This window comes from Triticum dicoccoides, chromosome 1A, assembly GCF_002162155.2.
Source record: "Triticum dicoccoides isolate Atlit2015 ecotype Zavitan chromosome 1A, WEW_v2.0, whole genome shotgun sequence".
In the NCBI taxonomy this organism is placed as follows: domain Eukaryota; kingdom Viridiplantae; phylum Streptophyta; class Magnoliopsida; order Poales; family Poaceae; genus Triticum; species Triticum dicoccoides.
The window spans coordinates 363630513-363652299 of NC_041380.1; positions in this window are offsets into that span (position 1 = coordinate 363630513).

Sequence of the window (21787 nt, forward strand, 5' to 3'; positions counted from 1 at the left end):
GGAGGACCCCCTGACGTGGATCTTCCTTCCAGTATTTTTATATATTCCAAATTAATTCTCCGTTGATTTTCAGGTCATTCCGAGAACTTTTATTTCTGCACAAAAATAACACCATGGCAATTCTGCTGAAAACAGCGCCAGTCCGGGTTAGTTCCATTCAAATGATGCAAGTTAGAGTCCAAAACATGGGCAAAAGTGTTTGGAAATGTAGATACGACGGAGACGTATCAGATATAATGTTGGTAATATGGAGCAATTGTAACTCCATGATGAGTCAGAGTAATCACGTCTTAGTTTGGTACAAATATAAGGAAGGGAGACAGTATAATTGGATGGAATTAAGAATGCTAGGAAGTTGGATGTTGGAATAACGAACAGTTGCCCCGATGATGAGTTCAAGGTTTACAAGTGATGAGGTGGGCCCATAACCCACAGGCCCCAGTACCTGCCAAGAAGCAAGCACACTCTTGCTGAAGGAAAAACCCTGGAAGAAGTTACGACTTTATCAACAGACGAGCTTATAGGAGTTTACGCAAAACCTGAGAGTTGTGAAGGAACGATAGATGTTTGCTTGGCTTGCAGAATCAATGGATTTATCCGAACTTAGTTCGTCAACAAGAGAAATTCTGCAATGCTTGTGAGGATGACCGAGTGTTAGAATGCAAGATTCGCTAAACCATATACAAGGTAATGATTTGGGTGCAGGATGGATTGATCACCATACCGACTTACTCTTATTATTCGCCTTGCTATACGGGGTGGTAAATCGGAGTGACTTACCCATAGTAGAGCGGCGACGATCAAAACCTTGTTGAAACCTTAGAATGGTATGACAATTTTTTCCCTTGTACAAGGCAGCTGTTGGCAATCGTAGGTCATACGGTGAGAATGTAGCCTAGACCCATTTCCTGTAGGAGAAATCATAAATGGTTGACCACCATGAGATATCGATAGTTGTTTAGTATTGGCGCCAGACCCGTCAGCTAAGAAGGCCCAGTCACAGAAGAACCGTACCAAGATGAAAGGACACAGAAATTGAGGAAAAGGTTATGCCACTACCGGAAGAGCCTAGAGAAGGAATTATCCTGAAGATCTGAGAGGATCGACACTGTCAACAATAAGGATGGAGTATATGAGTTTTGATGAAACAATAACAATGTTTCTAAGGGTGGTAGCACCCTAGACCCCCAGTGACGATTGACGGATTTTTGAGAAGACCCCAAACCTAACCTATTTCTTGCTAGCCTCTCCGAATCTCGAGGACGAGATTCATTTTAAGGGTGGTAGGTTTGTAACATCCCAAAATTCTAAATTTTGGAATGTTATATTAAATAAATAGTTTTGATTGATTGTTGATTGTGGTGTGGTTGCTTGTGTGAAACTAAGTGAAATTTGAAACTTTTCGAAAGTTAAATGAGAGGGCATAAAAGGAATTTCCCAAACTTTCATCTTGCATTTATGATCTCCATGAATTCAAATTCTTTTAAAATACAAAAAACCCTAGAGAGAAGGTGATATGACTTCTTCCATTTAATTAAATGAAAAGGGGTTTTGGAAAATATTTGGATTTCATTTGGAAATATTCCAAATTCAGAAACTTTAAGCAACTCAATGATTTTCATGAGAGAAGATAAAATGACTTCTTCAAAACATATGAAATATGAGTTGGGAGTTTCAAAGAAGCAAATTTAAGGTTCCTTTGAATTTACTTTTCAATTTGGACTTATTTGGGTTTTATTCAAATTATTTTTCTCCAAAAATAAAATATATGGAAAATATGGTAAAATAATTCCCTACAGTAGAAAATTGGAGAGAAATAAATTTGAAATCATTTTGGTATTTTAAAATGATTTTTATTGGGTTTTAATTAAACCAGTAGCACTCTTTGCTTCATTTAAATTTTTGTGGATTTTATTCGACGCTAGAAAAATGTTCATGTGGTAGAAAATGTATTTCTGAAAATTTTAGTATATTATATGCCTATAGTATATTTTTGTTTTATTTGATTTATTTTATTTCTCTGTAATATTGTTTTTTTAAATCCCCGCCGCCGACTGGGCCGGCCCAAGGCCCGACTGCAGCCGCGACCCAACTCCCCACCTCGCCCCGACCGACTCCTGGAGGAGTCCGGCCAGGAAACACCGGCGCCACCACGTGCCGACTCGGGACACCGCCCGAGCCAGCGCTGCCCCCCCTTTAAATGCGACCCCTGGCCCCCTTGGACCCCAGATCGCAGCAGCCGCCGCCGCACAGCGCTCGTCGCCCGCTGCTGCATCCCGTCGCCACTGCACCACGCCGCCGCCGCACTTCGCAGCATCGCGCCACCGCCGCGTAGAGCCGCCCTCGCCCTGCCTCGCCGGAGAGCCGCCGCCGCCGATCCCGCCACCGATCTAGCCGCCGTCGCCAAGGTCAAACCGCCTCGAACCGGTACTAAATAGAACCCTAGGCCGGTTTATTTTTTGGTTTTCTCGGTTTTCTGTAAAACCCATTTTTTAATCCAGTTAGTTAGCGAAAGTTTGCTGTTTATCTCTTCGCGGCAAATGAATCCGTCGTTTTAGGTTCTATAGCGAACGCTCGTTCGATAGGATTTTTCTTTCTCTTTTAGTTTTCTGCCAGGGACCTATCTGTAGTGTTATATTTACAGTTAGCCCCTGATGTTCAAACGACTACAACTTTTTCTCGCTTGTCCAAATCCAACGAAACCAACGCCCACTTCTTTGTTATGATCCCCTCTATCCAGTAAAGCAACTTAAACATATTTTTGAAAGTTTAAAATTTGGTTTCAAATAGATTTGAATTCAAACTTCTTTTGTTCATAACTCGAGTTTTATAACTCCGATTTAATTGATTCTTTTTGCAATTTGAAGCTCTTGACCTATACTTTATAATAAGGCCAAATTCACCCAATGTTGGTGCTGCTAGAAATTGTTTTCTGTTACAAGAGTTAATTGCTTGTTTTCGAAGTTTTCTGAAGTCTTTTCTTTGATTCTTTTGCATGATTGCTTATGTGTGGTTACAATTGCTTGCTCACGATAGATTGACCGGAGTGTGACGAGTAGAACTATCAGGAGTTATGAGTGTGAATCATCTTCATCAATAGTACAAGGCAAGTTCACACTTTGATCATATTTTTCTTACCCAGTTTTTATGCATTATTTTCACCCTGAAACATTGCATGAGTAGGATGTGTTAACATGTGGGTATTGAGAAGTAGTTGATGAGGTAGGAACCTATTGTCTTGCGTTCAAACCCAGGGTGTTACTACGTTATGCTTATACTGCTATGCTATGCTTGTAGACGTGTAATGGTTTGTGAGATTCATGAAAGATGTGAGAGTTATTTATATCTAAGGGTTAACTTAAGGCGACTACTTTAATACACATCTGGGTGGATTCGTTGGGGCACCCTGGAGCACCCAATGGTTTGCCCGGGCACCTGGAGAACCTAGTGCTTGCCCAAGGGGATCCCCGAGTACCCGTGTGATCATCCTATGGAATGCCACCCAGGCTCAAAGGGATCATAAGATTATTCATGCTAGAAACTTCCATGTGCAGCCACAAGCCATTATGGGCTCTGGCATAGTAGAGTATGTTGTGTGACCTCTTTTAGTGGTAGGCTAGCAGATGTAGGGGGAAAGTAGGTGGTACTGTCTACCCAGAGTAAAGATTTAATGCTTCGGAAAGACTATGTCTCGATCATCCGTTTCTCAAACAACATGTAGTGCGAGAAATTCAACGGAGGAGATCGAGTCTTGTGGGGAAAAGTGCACAAACCCCTGCAGAGTGTACAAACTAATCATGATTAGCCATGTCCCCGGTTATGGACATCTTGAGTATCTGGTACTTGAATTATCGATTTCATCTCATCACTTTACTTAATTAATTTGAGGGGTTATAATTATTATTTTGGGATTGAATTGGAGGAACCTTCTCAATAATTTTCAACCAACTTGGTAGTTAAATAAAGATATTCCTTAGTTGTAGGAAAAAATTAGCTTTATGCAAAATTAAACTTAGAGCCTCCACCAGCCAAATATGCATGTAGTGATAGCCATTATTCAACATTGCTCTAAAGTGTGAAATTGCCAGTACATTCAATGTACTGACCTATATGGCTGCAACGTCTCATGTTGCTGGAATCTTACGACGACTAAGTGATACGTTAGGGTTACGATTTCTACACTCAACTTTGCCATTGGTGTTGATGGGAATCCACAACCTTGTTGTTACTTCCGCTATATGGATTGAGGTAATAGTATTTACGTTACTTTATACATGTGATTTACCTCTTTTATAAATCCTCGAGTACTATGTGTGTTAGCATACCGATCCAGGGATGACACTTAAGCACAGAGACTTGACTGTCTGAGGCGTGGTCGCTACATGAAGGAAGTCACTAGGTACTTGTGTATCGGAATACCAAGTTTCACCGGGACCTACACCACCACTTTACCAGAAGAGGAGCGTTGGATGATTCAAGTTCATGTTCCAGGAAGGATGTTCGCACCATTTACTGAGCCCATAGAGTTTTCCTTTGATGCACCAACCTAGAGTCTAGGAAAGAGCATGGCCGCCCACATCGCCATGGGACGCATTGGCGAGATCTACTACAAGGATCTTAAGGACACCATCTACCAGATATGTGGACGCCGAGATGAGCAATGGGAGATGATTAGCACCAGGAGGGACAAATCCACTGCAGCCTACATCCAGGAGATAAACCAGCACATTCGTCGTCAGGAGAACCAGATGTGCGCCAGCATGATAGACATGAAGAAAGTGATGACCAGGAACATGGAGCTAGAAGAGGAACTCAAGTCTACACATGGAGCTAGAAGAAATTGCAGTACTACTGGAAAAGAATGAAGACTTGAATAAGAAGCTAGGAATATTCATGGGAGATCCCGAACCTAAGGAGGACAACCATCCTAAAGACTATATCATAATCGACGACACCGACTCCGACCCCGATAGTGATGATGATTATGAAGACGAAGCTGGAGCCGATATCATGGAGTCGTCCACCGATCAAAATTTCTAGTCGACCACCATATTATCAGTAGTATTTCTCCATGTATATAGTAATAGTTCGAGTATTTTGTAACGGTAGTTTAGATCGATTGTATGATCTTGTTTGAATTGAGTGGTGTGAAATGAATGTGTTTGTCTCATGTGCATATGGGTAGTGATCTCTCTTTAGACCTCACTTATTCTATTCTCACCCCTCCAAACCTATCAGATGCCTCCGAGACATGACCCCAGATTTGTCTTTCCACCGAAGCTCACTCAGTTGATCCAACAGCAGAATGCCTTGATACAGTTGCTAGTCCAAAACCAAGGCAACAACAACAACAACCCACCGCCACCACCTCCAGTTGACAACTTAGCCCATTTCCTAAGGTTGAATCCGCTGGTGTTCTCTAGTAGCATCGAGCCGATTGTTGTTGATGACTGGCTCCGCAAGATTGGAAGGGAGCTGACCACCGCAGGTTGCACAGATGCTGAGAAGGTGCGCTTGGCCACATACCAACTGGATGGACCTGCAACCTCATGGTGGGAGAACTACACTGCCACTTTCCCCGTGGCCAATGTCACTTGGGATCAATTACAGCAGGCATTCCGCACTGCACATGTTTCAGCTGGGCTATGAGTATGAAGAAGCATGAGTTTCGCAACTTACGCCAGAGAAATCGTACTGTGAGGCAGTACATGGATGAGTTTAGTAAGTTAGCTCGCTATGCCCCAGATGATATGGCCACAGATGCTGCAAAGCAGGAGAAGTTTATGGAAGGGCTAAATGATGAGCTGAGTATGCAGTTGATGGTGGCAACATTCACTAACTACCAGGAGTTGGTAGACAGGGCTATTATGATTGAAGGCAAGCAGCAGCGGATAGAGAGCCGCAAAAGGAAGTATGGACAGGGGAAGTACAACTCTAGAGCTCAGTAGAAGCCTTGTTTTACCCCGAACTCGGGAGGACATACCCATCATAACCATGGAGGCCACAATCACAATGGAGGAAGCTCACATAACCACAATGGGCCTAAGAATGGGAATGGGAATGGAGGAAACAACATTCAGAACCGTTCCAGTCGAGGAACACCCGCTAAGAAGGATCTAAGTCATGTCACATGTTACAAGTGCGGGAAGACTGGCCACTGCGCCAATGATTGTTCTGAGTTGAAGAATGGTAACGAAAATGGAAGCTCGGGAAAGAATCCCAACCCTCTCACCAGAGGGTAGGTGAACCATGTCAACATGGAGGAAGTTGAAGATGAGCTGGATGCAGTTATCGGTAAGTTTTTGATTATGTCATTTACTGCTACTGTTCTTTTTGACACTGGTGTATCGCATTCATACATATCGAGGGGATTTGTGGATAAGTTTAAGTTGCCCACCGTAGCCCTTAAGACACCTATGTTAGTAAGATCACCCGGAGCGGAGTATATGGCAAGCAGAGGATGTTTTCAGATGCCACTGACCATAGGTAGGCATGTTTTCCCCTCAGACCTAATAATTTTGGAGTCACAAGGATTGGATGTGATACTAGGCATGGATTGGCTATCGATGTATGGAGGAAACATTGATTGTGCAAGTAAGTCAATTCTCCTCACCACCCTAGAGGGTACATGGATCAAGTATGTATCTAGGCATGCTCCAAGGAGGACCCAAGTAAATTCACTCTCAGGAGTCGTTCAAGAAGAAGTGCCACTTGTGAAGGATTATCCTGATGTATTTCCAGAGGAATTACCAGGCATGCCACCAGATCGAGATATAGAATTTTTGATAGAGCTATTGCCAGGCACCAGACCAATATCGAAGAGATCGTATCGGATGCCCGCAAGTGATCTAGAGGAAATTAAGAAGTAGATTAAGGAGTTATTGGAGAAAGGTTATATTCAACCAAGTTCATCACCGTGGGGAGCCCTAGTGCTCTTAGTTGAGAAGAAGGATGGATCCTTGAGAATGGTTGTTGATTATCGTGCACTGAATGAGGTGACGATCAAGAACAAATACCCACTACCGATGATCAATGATTTGTTTGACCAGCTACAGGGAGCCAAAGTATTCTCCAAGATCGATCTTCGATCAGGATACCACTAGCTGAAGATCCGAGAACAAGATATACCTAAGACAACTTTTACCACAAGGTATGGGCTATATGAGTACACGGTCATGTCTTTTGGATTGACTAACGCGCCTGCCTATTTTATGAGTACGACGAATAAGGTGTTCATGGAGTTCTTGGATAAGTTTGTTGTGGTGTTCATTGATGATATATTGGTGTACTCGAAGAATGAAGAGGAACACAAGGAACACTTGCGGTTAGTTCTCGAGAAGCTCAGGGAACATCAGCTATATGCTAAGTTTAGCAAATGCGAGTTTTGGTTGAAGGAAGTTGGATTTCTTGGACATGTTATATCAGGAGAAGGTATAACAGTAGACCCTACCACGGTTCAGTCTATCACTGAGTGGTTGGCACCCACCTCAGTTGGAGAGATCCGCGGTTTTCTTGGACTCGCAGGATACTATAGGGGATTCATTGAGAATTTTTCCAAGATTGTGAAGCCCATGACAGAGTTGTTGAAGAAGGACACCAAGTTCAAATGGACCGAAGAATGTGAGGCCAGTTTTCAGGAGTTGAAGAAATGTTTCGTTACAGCCCCGGTACTAATTCTTCCGGATATACGCAAGGATTTCCAAGTGTATTGCGATGCTTCTCGCCAAGGACTTGGAGGTGTACTTATGCAAGACGGAAGAGTTGTTTCATATGCCTCACGACATCTTCGACCTCATGAGTTAAATTATGCCACACATGATTTGGAGTTAGCAGCTGTAGTACATGCGCTCAAGACCCGGAGACATTTTCTTATTGGAAACTGTTGTGATGTATACACGGATCACAAGAGTTTTAAGTATATCTTCATGCAGAAGGAATTGAATCTTAGGCAGAGGAGATGGTTGGAGCTCATAAAGGATTATGATATGAAGCTGCATTATCATCCAGGAAAGGCCAATGTTGTAGCAGATGTTTTGAACCGCAAGAGTTATGTCAATACCCTCCTAACTGGAGGATTACACCGGGAGTTAGCCGAAGATCTCAGGGAACTTCGATTGGAGATAGTTCTGAGAGTTTTTTTTGCAGCATTGGAGGTTCAGTCCACATTAATGGGAAAGATTTGAGAGGCGCAGAAGACTAATAAGGAGATTGCGGAGATAAAGGAGAAGATGAGCAAAGGAAAAGCCAAAGGGTTTCGTGAGGATGAGCACGAAACTTTATGGTTTGAGGATCGTATTTATGTGCCCAATGATGCGGAGATCAGGAAGTTAATACTTCAGGAGGCTCACAACTCGCCATACTCTATTCACCCCAAAAACACTAAGATGTATTTGGATTGGAAGGAACATTTCTGGTGGACAGGTATGAAGAAGGATATTGCCGAGTATGTAGCAGTATGTGATGTATGTCACAGAGTTAAGGCAGAACACCAGAAGCCAACATGATTACTACAGCCTATGCCGATACCCGAATGGAAGTGGGATAAGCTTGGCATGGATTTCATCACCGGATTACCCATGACTCTATTAGGATATGATTCTATCTAGGTAGTAGTTGATCGCTTGACCAAAGTGGCTCACTTTAGCCCTGTTTATACGAGCGCGAAGTTGCCCAAGATATACACGACCAAGATCGTATGTCTGCATGGAGTTCCAAGGACCATCGTATCAGATAGAGGAACACAATTTACCTTGAAGTTTCGGAATCAGTTGCACCAGACTTTGGGAACTAGGCTAGAGTTTAGTATAGCCTTTCATCCACAAACAGATGGATAGACCGAGAGAGTTAATCAGATTCTGTAGGACATGTTGAGAGCTTGTGCGATAGATTATGGATCTAGTTGGGATGATAATTTGCCTTACGCAGAGTTCTCATACAACAACAACTATCAGGCTAGTTTGAAAATGGCCCCTTTTGAAGCTTTGTATGGAAGGAGGTGCAGGACACCATTGATGTGGGATGAAGTTGGAGACCGTCAGTTGTTCGGACCAGATTTAATCAAGGAGTCTGAAGAGAAGGTTAAGTTGAATCATGATAGACTGAAGGTAGCTCAGTCCAGGCAGAAGAGTTATGAAGACACCAAATGCAAGGAGGTAGTCTATGAAGTCGGAGACAAAGCATATCTTCGTGTGTCACCACTTCGAGGAGTTAAATGATTTGGAGTTAAAGGAAAGTTAGCCCCAAGATTTGTAGGACCATATCGAGTTTTGGAACGTATGGGAGAAGTGGCCTACAAATTGGAGTTACCCGAAGGACTGTCAGGAGTTCATGATGTGTTTCACGTTTCCCAGTTGAAGAAGTGCCATGCAGAGATGGCCGATATACCTCTGAGAGATACAGTGCCCGTGGAAGCAATTCAGTTGGAGAGTGACCTAACTTACAAGGAGAAACCATTCAAGATTCTTGAGTTTGCCAGCCAAGTTACACGCAGCAAGGTTATCAAATTTTGCAAAGTTCAGTGCAGCCACCATACTGAGGAGGAAGCGACCTGGGAACGATAGGAAGACCTATGGAAATACCACCCACACCTATTTTCTAGCCAACCCGAATCTCGAGGGCGAGATTCATCTTAAGGGGGGTAGGTCCGTAACATCCCAATTTTCAATTTGGATGTTATATATAGATCATCATATGCATATCATATTTTATTTGCATTTTGGTTGTGATCCTAGAAATCTTAAGCAACTCAAGGACCCAAGGAGAGAGTTGGAGGTTTCACAAAATTTTCATATTTGAATTTAATTCAGATTTGAAAAGAGAATCAATTTGATTTTAATTTTTCTCTCCAATTATTTCTAATAACAAAAATAAATGAGAGAAGATAAAATGACTTTTTCAACAGAAGGGAAATATTGCAAAATAAAATTTTAAAATCAAATTAATATTTTATTCGTATTTTGTTTGCGGTTTTATTTGAATTGGAGAAAAACATGCATTTTTTGAAAATTGCATTTTAGTCCAAAAAATGTTCAGCTTGTCCTAAATATTAGGTTTGGATAATTAAAATTGTTTTGGGATTTTTAGATTTTTTATGCTTTATTACGATATTCGTTCGTGGCAAAATTTATTTTATTTTAAAAAAAGTTCCTGGGCCGGCCCAGCCACAGCCGGGCCACGGCCCAGCTCGCGCGCCGCCTTCCTCCTCGCTCGGGAGGAGTCCCCGCCGCTGCCGCCTGGGGAGTCCGGCTCGGACTCCCGTTCCGCCGCCCCCTCGCCCAAGCCACCGCCCCGCCCCCCGGGCTTTATAAGCCGAGGCTCCGCGCCCCTCTTCCCCCTCATCAAGCCGCCGCCGCCCCGCCTCGCCGCCGCCGCCGCCGCCGAACCTCACCGGATCCCGCCGCCGTCGAAACCGCCGCCGCCGGTTTTCTCTGGTTAAACGGTATAAAAACCGTTCGGTTTTTCCGGTTTAGTTTTTAGATCGATTTTAGTTTTAGTTCATTAGTTGACGAACGATCACCTGTTAGTTTCTTATAACGAATGGTTTTCGTTTGTTAGACTCTGTTAGCAAATGTTCGTTCGATAGATTTTTTCTTTTTAGTTTTACTTTTCAGTGAGGGGCCTATCTGTAATAACTTTTATCGCAGATTAGTCCCTGATCTTCAAACCTTCACTATTTTTTGCTCGTTTATCCAAACCCAGTGAAACCAACGCCAAAATCTTCGTCTTGTTCCCCCATGTCCAGATAATCAAATTGAACATGGTTTTGACAATTTAAAAATTGGTTTCAAATAGATTTGTTTTCGAATTTATTTTGATCGTAGTTTGAGTTTCGTAACTCCGATTTGATTGTTTCTTTTTGCAAATCGAAGATCTTTACTAGCACTTTCAGCTTAGATCTTTTCTCTTGAGTTTTACCTTTGCATCTTATGCTTGAGTACTTATGTACGCTATTGTTTGTTCACGATAGAGTTTCCGGAGTGCGAGGCTTGCTACTACGAATCACTAGGGTTTTCAGATCGTGAGCAAGGCAAGTAACACTTTGACCATATCCCTTTAATACCCAGTTTTATGCATTAGTTTCAACCCTCAAACATTGCATGAGTAGGATTTGATAACATGTGGGTATTGGGAAGTAGTTGAAGAGGTAGAACCTATTGCCTTATATCAAACCCTAGGGAGTTACTACGTTATGCTTACTGCTATGCTATGCTCGTAGACGTGGTTTGGTTTGAGTGAATCATGAGAAGTATTATTATGAATTAAGGGATAACCTAAGGTGGCTACTTTAATACACATCTGTGTGGATTGGTTTGTGGGCACCTGGGGAATCCAATGTTGTCCAAGGAGATCCTGGGGCATCCGTGTGATCATCCTATGGTTCGCCACCCAGGCTCAAAGGGATCATAAGATTATTCATGCTAGAAACTTTCGTGTGCAGCCACATGCCATTATGGGCTCTGGCATAGTTGAGTAAGTAGTGGGAAACCTTTCCATGATGGGCTAGCAGATGTACGGGATTGTAGGTGTACCGGCCTATCAATCGGTTAAGGGGACCTCTTCGGAAAAATTGTGTCTCGGTCATCCGTTTCTCAAACACCATGCAGTGCGAGAAATTCAATGGAGGAGATCGAGTCTTGTGGGGGAAAGTGCGCAAACCTATGCAGAGTGTACAAACTAATCATGATTAGCTGTGTCCCCGGTTATGGACATCTTGAGTATCTAGTACTTGAATTATTGATTTGATCTCATCACTTTACTTAATTAATTTTTTGGGTTATTAATTATTATTTTGGGATTGAGATGGGGTTACCATTCTCAATGTTTTTAACAAACTTTGTAGTTAAATAAAATATATTCCTTTGTTGTATTGAAAAACTAGCTTTATGTAAATGCTAACCATAGAGCCTCCACCAGCCTTATATGCATGTAGTGATAGCTGTTATTTGTTCATTGCTCTATAGTGTTATCTTGCCAGCATATTCCATGTGTTGACCTACACAGGCTACAACGTATTATGTTGCAGAATTTTCAGACGAACAGTAAGGTGCGCTAGGTCGTTGTCATGCACTCAGTTTTGCGGTGGAGTTGGATGGACTCTTCTACCTTCGAAGCTTCCGCTGTTATCTTATTTAGATGGCCTTCAGCCATATTATTGTAATAAGTTCTCTTTTGAGACATTCGATGTAATAAGTGTGTGATTGAACTCTGTTATAAATCCTCGAGTACTGTGTATGTCAGCAATATCAATCCAGGTATGACACTTAAGCACAGAGACTTGACCATCTGAGGTCGGGTCGCTACATACCTGCCACACTCTCTTGCAATGATATGTGAATAAACACTCATCTTGAGAATAACATACCAAGCACGAAAAATATTGGCCACCTCCTGCCGCTTCATGAGCGGTACGGGCACACAGAAAGGAAATAATTTTTGAAAATTAGAGTTGGCACATACAAACTTACTTGGAACGGCATGGAAATACCACATATAGGTAGGTATGGTGGACTCATTTGGCACAACTTGGTTTAAGGAGTTTGGATGCACAAGCAGTATTCCCCTTAGTACAAGGAAAGGCTAGCAAATATATTGAGAATCAACCAACCACAAAATGAAAACGGTCATAAACGAGCATTAGACATAACTAACACTAAATAATGCACCACAAGTAGGATATAATTTCATTGCATAACTATTGACTTTTGTGCTTGCATAGAGAATCACAAACCTTAACACCTATATTCTTACTAAAGCATAATTACTCACCAACATGACTCACATATCACTATCTTCATATCGTAAAACTATTGCAAGGAATCAAGTTTTAGTATCCAATGATCGTCATGAAAGTTTTTATTATATCCCTCTTGGATATCTATCACTTTGGGACTAAATTCATATCTTAAGCAAATTACCATAGCAAATAACAAGCTCTCAAATAAATTCAAGTGAAGCATGAGAGCATAAATATTTCTTCAAACTTTTCAACTCTCAAAATAATATACGTGAAGCATGAGAGCATATTTCTTCAAAAAAATCTAACTCTCAAAATGATATAAGTGAAGCATGATAGCTTATTTCTTCAAAAAATTATAACTCTCAAAATGATATAGGTGAAGCATGAGAGCATATATCTTCAAAAATTTAAACCACCACCATGCTCAAAAAGGTATAAGTTAAGCACTAGGGCAATTCCCTAGCTCAAAAAATTTAAGTGAAGCACATAGAGCAATTCTAACAAATCATAACATCATTATGGTTCTCTCAAATAGGTGTGTCCAGTAAGGATGATTGTGACAAACTGAAAAGCAAAACAAGCAAAGACTCATATAATTAAAGACACTCCAAGCAAAACTCATGATATAAGAAAAATAAAAATATAGCTCCAAGTAAAATTACCGATGGTCGTCAAAAGAAAGAGGGGCCTTCCGTGGCATCCCCAAGCTTAGTTGCTTGGTACTTCCTTGAATATTACCTTGGGGTGCCATGTGCATACCCAAGTTTAGGCTCTTGTCACTCCTTATTCCTTCATCCATCCTGATCTCACCCAAAACTCAAATACTTCAATCACACAAAACTTAACAAAACCTTCGTGAGATCCATTAATATAATAAAGCAAATCACCACTTTAAGTACTGTTGCAAACCCATTCATATTTTTTATTGCATTATACCTACTGTATTCTAACTTTACCATGGCTTATACCCCCGATACAATCCATAGATTCATCAAAATAAGCACACAATGCAATGAAAATAGAATCTATCAAAAAACAGAACAATTTGTAGTAATATGAACTTTGACCATACTTATGTAACTCCAAAAATTCTGAAAAATTAGGACAACTTCAGAATTTAAAAAATCAGAATTTTATCATGCTCCAGTGAATTTAAAAAATTCTACTATGGGATGCAAAAGTTTCTGTTATTGCACATAATCAAATCAACTATCACCCAAACCATCCTAAAGACTTTACTTGGAACAAACACCAATTAAAACATAAAAAGCACAATTATAACAGTAGTATAATTGCATATTTATTGAAGAGCGGAAAGAAAAACAAAAATTTCAAAGATAACTATTGGGTTTCCTCCCAACAAGCGCTCTTGTTTTACGCCCCTAGCTGGGCATAATGCATAGATTCAAGTATTGTCATCTTTAGTTTTTGCTCTGGTTGCCCTCATGATTTATTCATATGGTGGCTTAATTCTAGTTCCACGGAAGTGTTCCATACCCTTTTTTAATGGAAACTAGAATTTAATATTCCCTTCTTTCATATCAATCACGGCACCTATAGTTCGTAAAAACGGTGTACCAAGTATTATGGGAGAAGACATATTGCAATCAATATCAAGAACAATAAAATCTATGAGCACATAATTCCTATTTGAAAGAATAAGAACATCATTAATTCTTACCAAAGGCTTTTTAATAGTAGAATCCGCCAAGTGCAAATTAAGAGAACATTCTTCCAAATTGGTAAAACCTAGCACATCACATAGATATTTCGGAATTGTGGAAACACTAGCACCCAAATCACATAAATTATTGCACTCATAACTTTTGATCTTGACTTTAATGGTGGGTTCCCGTTCATCAATTAATTTTCTAGGAATTGAAATATCTAATTCTAACTTTTCTTCTAAAGCTTTCATCATTGCTTCTACAATATGTTTAGTAAAAGCTTTATTTTGTTCATAGGCATTGGATGAGTTTATCATGGATTAAAAAAATGCATTCAATCAAAGATAAACTGTCATAATTAAAGTCTTTGTAATCCAAAAGAGTGGGCACATCACTAGCTAGAGTTTCTACCTCTCCAAACCCACTGTTATCAATTTTTTCAACAAGATTTTCACCCTATGAATTATGAGGACGCCTTATAACTAAAGTTTACTCTTCTTCAGTCGTCTTATCATTAATTTTAACATTAATAAACAAGGAATCAATATAAGAAACACCAATCATTTTAACATCTTCATCATTACTATGAAAGCAATCAGGCGAAAATGCTCTTTCTAAGAATTATCTTTTAGCTCTTAGCATAGCTGTTCTTTTCTTAATTTCATCTATAGAAACATATAAAGCTTTAATTAATTCATTTATATCAACCTTGGGTGGAGAAATTTTAATCTTGAGATTTTCCACATCATGTGTAATTCTATCGATGCTCCTAGACATATCATCAAGTTTGCTCATTTTTTCTTCTATTGTAGTGTTGAAAACTTTTTGAGCATTAATAAATTCTTTAATATTACTTTCAAGATCAGAGCGCGTCCTATTATTATTATTACTATAATAATTATTATTATTATTATACGAATTACCATAGGAATTACCATAATTATTAGAGGAACTTCCAGGAAAAGGCCTAGGATTAAAATTACCTCTATAAGCATTGTTATTAAAATTGTTTCTGTCGGTGTACTAGAATAGGGGTACCCTAGTACCCCAAACTTGTGCACGGGCAGTTGCAGCACCCCGCGGCAAGGCTTGCCAGGCGAACGCCAAGATCCTCCGTGGTTCCCTTGGAGCCATTCAAGAACAAAGTATTTAAGCTCAGGAGACAAGGCCCCGGCAAGAGGAGCTTGCCGGGAAGGCCAACCAAGGCACTCCAAGGAACTTGCCGTGACGCGCCACGCGCTCCGGCAAGGCAACAAGGCCCCGGCAAGAGGAGCATGTCGGGAAGACCAACCAAGGTACCTCGAGGCCCGGTGAGCGACAAGCTTCCGGACCCGACAAGATAACAACAGCGGCAAGGCGCTTGCCGCGGCAGGCGGCCACTCTGTGCCCACGCTCCAGCGCATCCACCAACGTGTCGCTCTGGGGGCCTCTCCAGGCGCGCGTGGCGGGAGGCTGTGCAGCCAGCGGTGTGCAGTGGCATGCGAAGCTGACAAGATCGCCATCATGGCGAACGGTGGCGCCCCTAACGGTCCTTTTTTGCACTGTTTGGGCGACCCAGACGGGCATTTAATGCCCTTGTCCCCTGCCGTCAGGGTTAGGTAGGGTGCACTGTACAAGTAACTGTACCAACCACCCCACTTTTTACATTTGTACCCTTCTCTGCGTTGCCACCTGTCGGTGACCCCTTGAGCATATAAAAGGAGGCCCATGCGCAACGTAGGGGGGGGGTCGATTCATTCGTGAGCCATAAAACACTTAGCTCTCGCGAGCAAGAACATAATAGAACCAGACAAGCAGCAGTAGGAGTGTTATCTCTTCGGAGAGCTTCGAAGCTGGGTAAACTGCTCGTGTGCTTCGCCTCGATCTGCTCTTCGTGCGATCTCCGCCCCCCGCCGAACCGAAAGGGGCCCGGTCCGCCGGCCCCATAGGTGTTCGTGGATCAGTTCCCCCGACATCTTTGGCGCGCTTTCCTATTTGGGGTCAAGAGTGGTGCTGATGGTGAAGGTACCACCAGCGCCGTCCTCCTTGGCGGACACCTTCTTGGTCTCTAGTGGAGCTGTCATTGCCTTCTTACACTTGCCGGTGGAGCTCGATGGTGCATCCTCGACGGTAGCGCAGCACTCCGAAGAGGTGCGCTTGCCGGAGTGGGCATCAGAACTCTTGCCGGACTTGGTCTTCTTCTCCCCCCCCCCCCCGGGAGCTTCAGCGGCAAGTGTCTTGCGTTCTGCTGCGGCTGCCGCTTCCCGGTAGATCTTGTCGGCACAGATAAGAGCATCCTTCTTGTCGCCAGGGACAGAGATGACACTTATCGGGCCTGGCATTTTCAGTACGTTGTACGCATAGTGAGAGGCTGCCATGAACTTGGCGAGTGCCGGACGGCCAAGGATTCCATTGTAAGGTAATGGAAAGTCAGCAACATCAAATGTGACCCTCTCAGTCCTGAAGTTCAGCTCGCTGCCAAATGTTACCGGCAACGTGATCTTTCCCTTCGGCTTGCTTCTTCCCGGGTTGATTCCTTGAAATGTACCGGTCTCTTCGAGCTCGCTGTCAGGGATCTGGAGTTTCTGGAGCACCGCGGAGGAGATCAGGTTCAAGCCGGCCCCGCCGTCAACTAGCATCTTAGTGACCTTGAGGTTGCGGATTGTTGGTGAAACCAACATCGGCAAGCACCCGACCGCAGTTATGCGACCAGGGTGGTCCTCAATATCAAAGATGATAGGCGTGCTGGACCATTTCAGAGGCTTGCGTGACTCGACGGGTGGTTCTGCTGCATTAACTTCCCGCACCCACTGCTTGAGCTGGCGGTGCGAGGTGTGCAGAGAAGCACCACCGTCAACGCACAGGACCTCTGTGGCTTTCTGGAACTCCTGCTCATCAGTCTCCTCATCATCCATGTCTTCATCGTCGTCGTCATCTTCATCCTTGTCGCGGCCGCGAGGAGGTCTGTCTCCTTGCCGCTGCTTGGCCTTGCCGCGGCGTCCTCCTCGGCCGGGACGTTTCTTGCTGGATCCCCCAGCACCCTCCTGGGCCTTCTCCTTGTCGCGCCGCTCGTATTCAGCTTTCTGTTGCTCAACAAGCTGCTCGACTTTCTTACAGTTCTGGAGATCATGGCCCTTGGTGCGGTGGATCTTGCAATACTGCTTGTTGGTGTCGTCCTGCTTGTCGGCGACTGCCGCCTCCGCGGCAACCTCCTTGCCGGAGTCACCAGCTTTGGCTTCCTTGGCGCCACTACCGTTGCTCCACCCGTTTGCTCCAACGGTGGTGGGAGTGACATGGACGGAGCGGCTGCCGCCGAAGTCTTCTTCTTCGGTGGCATGTTGATGAAGGGAATGAAGATCCAACTCGTGTGAACGCCGGATCTAGGCAGTGAAGCGCCAAGAATTCATCGCAGAAGAAATCAAGAAGTTGGAAGCAGCAGGCCTTGTCAGAGGAGTGCTCCATCCCACATGGTTGGCCAATCCTGTTGTCGTGCGCAAGGCTAACGGGAAATGGAGGCTTTGTATTGACTTCACTGATGTTAATAAAGCTTGTCCCAAAGACCCATTTCCCTTGCCGCGCATTGACCAGATTGTCGACTCCACAGTCGGATGTGATTTGCTTTCATTTCTTGATGCATACTCAGGATACCATCAGATCTTCATGGCAGAAGAGGATGAAGAGAAAACCACATTTATCACCCCGTGTGGCACATACTGCTTCATACGGATGCCTTTCGGTTTGAAGAATGCTGGTTCAACATTCGCAAGGGTAGTCCACCATGCTTTTGAGCCGCAGATGCACAGAAATGTGGAAGCCTACATGGATGACATAGTGGTCAAAAGCAAGAACAGGGCGACCCTGATTCAAGATTTAGACGAGACATTTGCAAATCTGCGCAGGATCAACCTCAAGCTTAACCCCGAGAAGTGCGTGTTTGGAGTCCCATCCGGCAAGCTTCTCGGGTTCTTCGTGTCTCAGCGGGGAATTGAAGCCAATCCCGACAAGATCAAGGCCATTGAGCAGATCGAAGCACCAAAGCGCGTTAAGGATGTACGAAGGCTTGCCGGTTGCGTGGCTGCTCTCAGCAGGTTTATCTCTAGATCTGCTAAGCGCGCCCTGCCATTTTTCAAAATTTTGAAAAAGGCAGGTCCAATGAAATGGACTCCGGAGGCGGAGGCTGCGCTGCAGGACTTGAAGAGATACCTGTCCTCCACTCCAATACTTGTCGCACCTAAGCCGCAAGAGAAGTTGCTGCTGTATATAGCGGCAACCAATCCAGTGGTTAGTGCCGCGTTAGTGGCGGAGAGGGAGGCAGATGATGAGCCAGCAACCACGGCAGATGCATCCAGCGACAAGCAGGGGGCTTCGCTGACAAGCTCTGGTCCCGACAGAGATGGATCTGCGCAGGAGCATGATAAGATGCAGAAGAGAATGGTGCAGCGTCCAGTTTACTTTGTCAGTTCCCTTCTACAGGGGGCTAGATCAAGGTACTCTGGTGTGCAGAAGTTTCTTTTCGGCCCCCTCATGGCCTCGAGAAAGCTGCACCATTACTTCCAAGCACATGAGATCACAGTCGTCACTCGTTTTCCGCTGAAGAGGATACTGCAAAATCTAGAAGCGACAGGCAGGATTGTCGAGTGGGCGCTGGAACTGTCAAGCTTTGGCCTCAAGTTTGAGAGCACTTCAACTATCCAAAGCAGGGCATTGGCAGAGTTCATAGCAGAATGGACGCCAATACCAGATGAAGAAATTACAGAGACGAGCATCCCCGTCAAAGAGGCAAGCAAAGAGTAGCTGATGTACTTTGATGGTGCCTTCTCGCTGCAAGGTGCCGGTGCGGGCGTGCTGCTTGTCGCGCCCACCGGAGAGCACCTCAAGTACGTAGTCCAGATGCACTTTCCCAAGGAGCAAGCAACCAACAATACTGTAGAGTATGAAGGATTGCTTGCCGGTCTCAGAATTGCAGCAGACCTTGGGATCAAGAAGCTCATTGTCAGGGGTGACTCATAGCTTGTCGTCCGCCAAGTGAACAAGAACTACCAGAGTCCATTGATGGAAGCATATGTTGATGAAGTAAGGAAGCTAGAAGAGCAGTTTGACGGCCTACAGATGGAGCATATCCCAAGAGCTCAGAATGACATTGCTGATGGCCTGTCAAAGTGCGCCGCACTAAAGTTACCTGTGGAACCAGGGATCTTTGTGCTCAAGTTGACTCAACCATCCGTAACACCATCAACTGGACAAAGCAAGAAGAGGAAGTTGATTTCTGGTGACTACTTTCCGGCAGAGCTCCCTGAAGCCGCCGCCAAGAAAGTCCCCAAGACCAACACCAAGGTTGCTGAGGGGCAGTCTGCTCTGGCAAGCCTTATGGTTTGTTCCGTTGAAGCAGACGCTCCCGACAAGTTTTGCTCTGGCAAGCTTGCCGGGGAACATCAAGCTCCGGCAGGGCCGCAAGTCCTTGCCGTGGAAGCGGATGTTCCCACAGCAGCAGATGTGCCTTTAGTCCTTGTTGTCGAGCCACAAGCTCCAGCATGGGCACAGCAGATTGTCCATTTCCTTCAGACAGGAGAACTTCCCGAAGAGCAAGAAGAAGCGGAAAAAGTAGCCTGGCAGTCAAGTATGTACCAGTTTGTCGATAGCATACTGTACAGAAGAAGACTCAACGGTGTGAAATTGAAGTGTATTTGCCGGGAAGATGGACAAAAGCTGTTGGCAGAGATAGATGGAGGCATATGTGGCCACCACATTGGCGCAAGAGCACTTGCCGGCAAAGCTTTCTGGCAAGGTTTCTTTTGGCCGACAGCCCTCTAGGATGCAACTGCACAAGTAACCAAGTGTGAAGCGTGCCAGTTCCACTCCAAACAGATACACCAACCAGCTCAAGCTCTCCAGACGATCCCTTTATCCTGGCCATTTTCGGTTTGGGGGCTCGATATCCTCGGCCCTTTCCCCCGAGCTGTCGGGGGCTTTGAGTACTTGTACGTCGCAATCGACAAGTTCACAAAGTGGCCGGAAGTGCAGCCAGTGAGAAAGGTGACAGCACAGTCAGCAGTCAAGTTCTTCAGGTCAATTGTTTGCCGTTTCGGGATCCCTAACAGGATCATCACCGACAACGGCACGCAATTCATGAGCCGCACCTTCATGTAGTACGTCCAAGACCTTGGCGCCAAGGTCTGCTTCGCTTCTGTTGCTCATCCAAGAAGCAACGGTCAAGCAGAGAGGGCAAATGCTGAAGTGCTGCGCGGGCTCAAGACCAGGACTTTCGACAGGCTGCACAAGTGCGGAAGAAACTGGATCGAGGAGCTGCCGGTGGTTCTTTGGTCGATCAGAACGACGCCAAATCGAGCCACTGGCCAGACGCCTTTCGCTCTAGTCTATGGAGCAGAGGCAATTCTCCCCACGGAACTCGTATACGGATCGCCTCGAATGCTCGCTTATGATGAGCTTGAGCAAGAACAGCTGCGACAAGACGACGCGCTGCTCCTTGAGGAAGATCGTCTTCAGGCTGTTGTACGAGCTGCTCGATACCAGCAAGCTTTGCGCCGCTACCATAGCCGCAAAGTTAGAGCCAGAAGCTTCGAGGAAGGCGACCTTGTTCTTCGGCGCGTTCAGTCCGCCAAGAATTCCAACAAGTTGACGCCGAAGTGGGAAGGCCCTTATCGGGTGAAACGAGTCACAAGGCCCGGTGCTGTCCGCCTTGAGACCGAAGATGGCATTCCGGTGAGCAACTCCTGGAACATAGAACATCTTCGTAAATTTTTCCCGTAGGGCGCGGTTGCCGGAACCCGTTCCGGCAACCACCTTTTGTACAAGTCTTGCCGCTATTGCATGTAATCGTTTGTACAAAGCCGGGCGCAGATCCCGTGCATAAATAGAACCCCATGTGCTCCGCACAACTTGTCCATTTCATGCATTAGTTTCTTTCTTGCATGCGTTATCTGACACTTTGTGCAGCACCTACATCCCGTAAGCAATAACGAGCCGAAGGGCTCCATATCATTATTTTCTCTTCTTTCTTCTTTTTCAACAAAGGAAAAGAAGGTTCCCTCGCACACAAGTTTGCCGGGGGGAAGGAGAAGATTGTGGTATGGACCAGGCGTCGTTCAAGCAAAGTTTTGCCTTGCCGGGAAGCAAACGACAGAAAAGCTAAGTTGCCAAAGTTTGAGCAATCAATTTTTAAATTTTCGAGTTATCTTCCTCGAACGACCCTGCTTTGTATGGAAAACCTGTGCGCGGAGGAACCAACTCGTGGCTAGTTGCGCCCTTACTTTGTTTCGAGTCCGCTCAACAACTTAAGTGTGCTGCATCTAGTCGCGACAAGGTTTCTTGTCGGAAGCAGCACCGCCAGCAGGCTGCTGACGTTCCGCACTCAGCACTGGCGGCTCGGGCGCCTGCGCCGACAAGT